This window comes from Boleophthalmus pectinirostris, unplaced genomic scaffold (genome assembly GCF_026225935.1).
Source record: "Boleophthalmus pectinirostris isolate CB_2022bp ecotype Guang Dong unplaced genomic scaffold, ASM2622593v1 HiC_scaffold_10, whole genome shotgun sequence".
Classification (NCBI taxonomy): Eukaryota; Metazoa; Chordata; class Actinopteri; order Gobiiformes; family Gobiidae; genus Boleophthalmus; species Boleophthalmus pectinirostris.
The window spans coordinates 28,053,335-28,061,714 of record NW_026570971.1 but is presented as its reverse complement, the minus strand read 5'-3'; positions in this window follow the sequence as shown (position 1 = coordinate 28,061,714).

Below are 8,380 nucleotides of genomic sequence, written 5' to 3'. Positions count from 1 at the left end.
TGAAGTGACAGTGGTACAGGAGTATTAGTAGTACTAGATACTGACACACGAGCCTAGAGCGCCCTCAAGTGGCTTTCAGTCTGAAAATTTTAATATATAAGTCGCACCGGAGTATAAGTCGCAGGATCACTCAAACCATGAAAAAAGTGTGACTTATAGTCTGAAAAATACGGTAATGTCACTTCATAAATATTTGTAATATTTAATCACACATATACTCATGGCAAGAGCTGTGTTTTGTTGTTTTATTCACAGATTTGTGCAGCTCAAAAATTACATAATGAAGTACCAATATGTATTCTTTTAATTTACGAAAGTACTATATTGTGAATACCACGAAATGAAAAAGTAACTGTACAGAAATGTAGTTACTTCATTGATATGATTACACTGTGTACTATAATATCTCCACATACAGATTTAATGTACTATTACTTGCACATGCTGCCAAAATTACATAATATCATATGTACAAGTAATGATCATACATGAATACTCTATATATATTACATGTACACTGTTACTATAATATTCATATTGATTTTGTTATTTGTTTGTTTTGTTGTTTTGTTTTTGTTTTTTTGTTTTTTTTTGCATTTTTCACATTTTTTTTCAACAGCTTTTTTTCAAAAGCCAACAGTTACATACAAATGTACCAAATGTAATAGTAATTTAGTAATTTAAAGTACTATTTATCTGAATACCACATAATGAATACTCAAAATTAATTCAGAATATGCATTTTTGGTACAAGTATTCAGTTACTTCGCAGCACTGATGAAAAGTAATTATATTCTGAATACCTCCAAATGAAAAAGTAAAAGTACTCGAATACAGTTACTCAAAATCACAGTTTAAATTACAATCATTTAAAGTACGATTACAAATGTGTACTACAATGTCACTGCATACAGATTAATAATATTAGAAAGTATGTACTAGTTTGTATAAATGCGGATTGAAGAGTCGTATTCAAAGATTGTATTTGTAAAAACAGTAAAATAAAAATAAAAAAAATTGTCTCAGCCCAAACAGATTTTATTGCAATCAAAATTCAACTCCAACCCTCCCTGATAAAATCGACTTAGACATTGCCCTATTTCCACTGATCGTATCTGCTGGATATTGTAACAAAAAGGAAAAAAATATAAAACTATTCTACGTTCTAAGTTCAAAATGAGATTTCTGTTTTTCCAATTGAACGATTTTATTTGAAGAGACTTTCTGATTTCAGGGATTTATAGCGACGTAAGAGGACTAGAAAGGACTAGATCAGGACTAGACCAGGACTAAACCAGGGCTATTCTAGGGCTAGACCAGAACTAAACCTCAACTCATCTAGGACTAGACCAGGACTAGACCAGGACTAGACCAGAACTAAACCTCAACTCATCTAGGACTAGACCAGGACTAGACCAGGACTAAATTGACTGACTGCAATTTATATAGCACCTATAGCACCTACCCAAAGTGCTTTACAGTTCATTATTCAGTCACTCCACACGCAGTGGTGGTAAACTACTATTGTAGCCACAGCTGCCCTGGGGCAGACCAACGGAAGCAAGGCTGCCAATCTGCGCCAACAGCCCCTCCAACCACCACCATCACTCACGCTCACACCTCTTTCATACTAGGCAATGTGGGTGAAGTGTCTTGCCTAAGGACACAACAATAGTTTTTGCCTCTGGAGCCCCACTGTGGCACCTGGAATTCCCAGCAGTCTCCCATCCAAGTACTACCCACCCTGCTTAGCTTCTGAGATCTGACGGGATCAGGCTTTGACAAGCTGGTATGGCCACAAGAAAATGAGGACTAAACCATTACTAAACCAGGACTAGATGAGGACTAGACCAGAACTACACCAGGACTAAATGAGGACTAAACCAGTACTAAACCAGGACTAGATGAGGACTAGATCAGGACAAGACAAGGACTAAACCAGGACTAATCTAGGACTAGACCAGAACTACACCAGGACTAAATGAGGACTAAACCAGTACTAAACAAGGAGTAGACCAGGATTAATCTAGGACCCGGACCCAGACTGGACCAGGAATAGATCAGGACTAGACCGGGAGTGGAACAAGTCTAGACCAGGAGTAAAGTAGGACTAGACAAGGACTCATCTAGGACTACACCAAGACTAGATCAGTGCTAAACTAGGATTTAACCAGGACTAAACCAGGACTAAACCAGGACTAGACCAGGACTTAAACCAGGACAAGACAAGGACTACACCAGGACTAGACAAGGACTAGACCAGGATTAATCTAGGACTGGACCCAGACTGGACCTCAAACTTGTCAGCAGCTCACACAATCACTTTTACTTTTCAATTCAGCTCATAAATGTAGTGGAGTAGAAAGTACACATACCTGCTCTCAAAAGTAGTGAAGTAAAAGTAAGTAAAGTACAGATACCCCAAATGTAGTGAAGTAAAATGCCTGAAATGTAATGAAGTAAAAGTAAGTAAAGTACAGATACCTCATATGTAGTGAAGTAAAAGTAAATAAAGTACAGATACCTCATATGTAGTGAAGTAAAAGTAAGTAAAGTACAGATACCTCAAAAGTAGTGAAGTAAAAGTAAGTAAAGTACACATACCTACAATTTAAACTAGTACAGTTAGTGATGGGAAGAATATTTTGAAAATATTACAGAATACTGAATACCTGCATTCAAATGTACTCTGATACATGGGCCAATCAGAGTACTACATTCTGAATACTTGGAATAGTAGAATAAAATATCATACTGTAAGGAAAATGACAATAAACTTTTTTTTTTTTTTTTTTTTTTTAATGCATTCATTTATGTCTAAAAATTAAGAAAATACACACATGACTTTTTTAGTACTGTGTAGTTCAAATTACATAATGAAGTACTCCTGTGTATTCTTTTAATTTGGGAAAGTAATTATACTCTGAATACAACCAAATGAAAGAGTAAGTGTATCAGAATTTACTTGAAATTATTATTCAGAGTATGTATTTTTGATGCGTGTATTCAGTTACTTCACAACTCTGAGTACAGTACTTTTACTTCATTACTTCCAGGACGAGTCATACAGCTCAAAACACGTAGTACTTTTTTTTAAAAGGAAGCTGTAAACAGGTGGACTTTCCCCAAGATGTCTCTGATCCCATCTCACAAACTTTTAATATTTGAAGTTGATTGCAAATGAAATCAGGGTTTATCTGGACTCAAACTCAATTTACATTTTTCTTGACATTTCAATTTTTTGTCTTATTATTAACTCCTATTTTCCATAAATCTCAAAATCACATACTTCTAATACTTGCGAATGAAATCAGGATTTATCTAAGCTCAAACTGAACTAAATGTTTTCTTGACATTTCATTACTTTTTTCTTATTATTGTTTATTTATTTCAAACTTAATTTAACTCCCATTCTCCATTAAGATCAAAACGTACGGTATTATTATTATTATTTTTTTTTTTTTTAAAGATGTTGTAAACAGGAACGTTCCCCAACATGTCCCTGATCCTGTTTCACATACTTCCAATACTTGAGAATGAAATCAGGATTTATTTGAGCTCAAACTGAACTCAAATTTTTCTGGAGATTTTAACTTTTTTTCTAATTATTAACTCCCATTTGCCATAAAGCTCAAAACACGAAGTCATCTTTTAAAAGAAGCTGAAACAGACACTTTCCCCAAGACATCTCTGATCCTGTTTCACATAATAGTCAGGATTTATCTGCACTCATATTCAACTCACGTTTTTCTAGAAATTTTTTGCTTTTTTCTTATTACTAACTCCCATTTTTCATAAAGCTCAAAACACGTTAAAAGAAGTTGTAAACAGACACTTTCCCCAAGCTGTCACAGATCCTGTTTCACATACTTCTAGTTGCAAATGAAATCAGGATTTATCTAAGCATGTTTTTCTTTTTTCAAAATGTTTTTATTTCAAACTTAACTCCCATTTTCCATAAAGCTCAAAACACAGAGTATTTTTTTAAAGAAGTGGCTGTCCCTGATCCTTCTTCACATACTTCTAATGCTTGCGAATGAAATGAGGATTTATCTGAGCTCAAACTGACCTCATTTTTTTTTTTTGACATTTAAACTTTTTTTCTTATTATTAACTTCCATTTTCCATAAAGCTCAAAACACATTGACATCTGATCCCGTTTCACATCTAATACTTGCAAATGAAATCAGGATTTATCTGAGCTCAAACTGACCTCAGTTTTTCTTGATATTTTAGCTTTTTTCTTATTATTGTTTATTTATTTCAAATGTAACTCCCATTTGCGATATATCTTAAAACATGTAATCATCTTTTAAAAGAAGTTCTAAACAGACACTCCCCAAGATGTCTCTGTCCCTGTTTCACACTTGACTCGCAAATGAAATCAGGATTTATCTGAGCTCAAACTCAACTCATGTTTTTCTAGAAATGTTTTTCTTTTGTCAAAATGTATTTATTTCAACCTTAACTCCCATTGTCCATATAGCTTAAAAGACACAGTTGTAAACAGACACTCCCTAAGATGTCTCTGATCCTGTTTCACATACTTCTGATATTTGCGAATGAAATCAGGATTTATCTGAGCTCAAACTTCTCACGTTTTTCGAGAAATCTTTTTCTTTTTTCTAAATGTATTTATTTCAATCTTAACTCCCATTGTCCATAAAGCTCAAAATACGTTGTCATCTTTTAAAAGAAGTTGTAAACAGACACACCCTAAGATATCTCTGTCCGGGTTTCACACTCCTAATACTTGCAATTGAAACCAGGATTTATCTGAGCTCAAACTTCTCATGTTTTTTTTTTAAAATGTTTTTCTTTTTTCAAAATTTCTTTACTTCAATCTTAACTCCGATTGTCCATATAACTCAAAATGTGTATTCATTTTTAAAAAGAATTCGTAAACAGACACTTTCACCATTGCCTGTCTTACATACTTCTAATACTTGCAAATTAAATTGTGTTTTTTAAGAAATGTTTTTCTTTTTTCAAAATTTCAAAATTTGAACCATAACTCCCATTTTCTGTAAAGCTCAAAACACATAGTATTTTTAAAGAAGTTGTAAACAAACACTCCCCAAGACGACTTTGGTCCTGAATAAAATCAGTATTTATCTGAGCTCAAACTGAACTCAAGTTTTTCTGGAAATGTTTGTCTTTTTTCTAAATTTCTTCAGTCTACAATCTTAACTCCCATTTTTTTCCCAAATTTTCTGTAAAGCTTAAAACACATTAAAAGAAGTTTCAAACAGGTATTTTCCCTAAGATGTCTCTGATCCTGTTTCACATACTTCTGATATTTGCAAATGAAATCAGGATTTATCTGAGCTCAAACTGAACTCATGTTTTTCTAGAATTTTTTTTTTTTTTTCAAAATGTCTTTATTTCAAACTCCCATTTGCCCTGTATCTTTAAACACCTAGTCATCTTTTAAAAGAAGTTGTAAACAGACACTCCCCAAGATGTCTCTGATCCTCTTTCACATACTTCTGATATTTGCGAATGAAATCAGGATTTATCTGAGCTCAAACTCCACTCACTTTTTTTCCTAGAAAGGTTTTTCTTTTTTCAAAATTTCTTTATTTCAACCTTAACTCCCATTTGCCCTATATCTTAAAACACCTAGTCATCTTTTAAAAGAAGTTGTAAACAGACACTCCCTAAGATATCTCTGTCCGTGTTTCACACTTCTAATACTAGCAAATGAAATCAGGATTTATCTGAGCTCAAACTTCTCAAGTTTTTTTTTTTTTATGTTTTTCTTTTTTCAAAATTTCTTTACTTCAATCTTAACTTCCATTGTCCATAAAGCTCAAAACATGTAGTATTTTTTTTAAAAAGAAGTTGCCTGTCTCACATACTTCTAATATTTGCAAATTAAATCAGGATTTATCTGAGCTCAAACTGAACCCATGTTTTTTAGAAATGTTCTTTTTTCAAAAATTTTTATTTCATTTCCATATACCTTAAAAGACAGTTGTAAACAGGCACTTCCCTTTTGCTGTCTCTGATCCTGTTTCACATACTTCTAATATTTGCAAATAAAATCAGGATTTATCTGAGCTCAAACTCCACTCACACTTCTCTTGACATGCCAGTTTTTTTCTTCTTATTGTTTATTTATTTCATATTTAACTCCCATTTTCCATAAAGCTCAAAACACGTAGTCATCTACTTCTGATATACGTGAATGAAATCAGGATTTATCTGAGCTCAAACTGAACTCACATTTTTCTAGAAATGTTTATCTTTTTTCAAAATTTCTTTACTTCAACCATAACTTCCATTGTCCATAAAGCTCAAAACACGTAGTCATTTTTTTAAAAGAAGCTTTAAACAGACATTTTCCCCATTGCCTGTCTCACATACTTCTAATACAAATGAAATCAGGATTTGTCTGAGCTCAAACTCAACTCACGTTTTTTTTTTTTTTTTTTTTTTAGAAATGTTTTTCTTTTTTCAAAATTTCTTTATTTCAGCCTTCACTCCCATTTTCCATAAAGCTCAAAACAAATAGTATTTTTAAAGAAGTTGTAAACAGACACTCTCCAAGACGACGTTGATCCTGAATGAAATAAGGATTTATTTGAGCTCAAATTGAACTCACGATTTTCTAGAAATGTTTTTCTTTTTTCTAAATGTCTTCTATCTACAATCTTAACTCCCATTGTCCATATAGCTCATAACACATTAAAAGAAGTAGTAAACAGGCACTTTCCCTAAGATGTCGCTGATCCTGTTTCACATACTTCTGATATTTGCAAATGAAATCAGGATTTACCTGAGCTCAAACTGAATTCACATTTTTCTAGAAATGTTTTTCTTTTTTCAAAATGTCTCTACTTCAATCTTACCTCTCTCCTATTTTCCATAAAGCTCAAAACACATAGTAATTTTTTAAAAGAAGTTGTAAACAGACACTTTCCTTTTGCTGTCTCTGATCCTGTTTCACATACTTCTGATATTTGAAATGAAATCAGGATTTATCTGAGCTCAAACTGAACTCACACTTCTCTTGACATTCCATTTTTTTTCTCATTATTGTTTATTTATTTCAAATTGAACCCCCACTTTCCGTAAAGCTCAAAACACATTGTATTTTGAAGAAGCTGCTGTCTCAGATCCTGTTTCAAATACTTCTAATATTTGCAAATGAAATCAGGATTTATTTGAGCTCAAACTCAACTCACATTTTTCGAATTTTTTTTAACTTTTTTCTTCTTATTATTGTTTAGTTATTTCCAGCTCAACTCCCATTTTCCATACAGCTCAAAACACGTAGTAATCCTTTAAAAGAAGCTGTAAACAGACACTTTCCCTTAGCTGTCTCACATACTTCTAATACTTGCAAATGAAGTCAGGATTTATCTGCGCTCAAACTCCACTCACATTTTTCTTGGACCCCGCCTTTGTTTTTCCAAGTTCTGGGAAACTGCATATAAAAGGTCAAAGAAATAATGGTTTTAGAAAAAGAAATGAATTAAATTTTTTGAAATGTTAAATTACTGGCGCTGAGAAAACAGATGTATGTGTGAGGGTTCTGGGTGGACGGCAACACGTCGTAAATCACGCCGTACACGGGGATTGAGCGCGAGCCAAACGCAGCACAACTGGCCCTGGTTTAATCTGCTTTGGAAAGGTCACGAGGAAGGCTGACTTATGTTAAAGGCTGTAATTATCGTCTGTTCCTATACACAAACCAATATGACAAAAGAGACGCAGTCAGCAAAAAAAGTGCGCACAAATTTACGCACGGTTATGGTATGGGCTAAGCGCGCTGTCCGGGGTTTGGAGAGAGGCTGAAATTTAAGATGTATATATCTGGACATCATTTTTTTTTTTAAATATTGACGTATTCCCAGATATTGGCATCGTTTGTGATTTATTTGTGCGTTTTGTTTACGAAGCTTTTATTTTTACGCACCATTTCACGCCAATTTCTTGCTATTTTTTCTACTTATTTTCAATTTATTATTACAATTTATATTTCTACTATTTGTTATTATATTATATTGTGATGTGTGAGCTGCTGTGACCAAATAATTTCCCTTGTGCACCAATACATTTTGTCTAAGTTCGTTTTGTGTGGCTGTATTTTTATCGAAGCGTGTGCTCTTTCTATTTACAATTTTGTCCCAGTCTGAAAAAATAAAATGATTTTAAAAATTGACACGTTTACAGATGTTGAAATTTAAAAACAGTACGGGTGGTTTTCATTCTGCTTAAAGTCATCAGGTGACGTAGTGTCGAAACGAATTATTATGTCTGGCAGAAGCTGGTATAAAAAACACACTTTATTTAAGGTGTAACTGGAAATAGTGACTAAATGATTTGAGTAAGTTAAAAAAGGACACAGGCTAGTGTAAAGTGAAAGCACTTA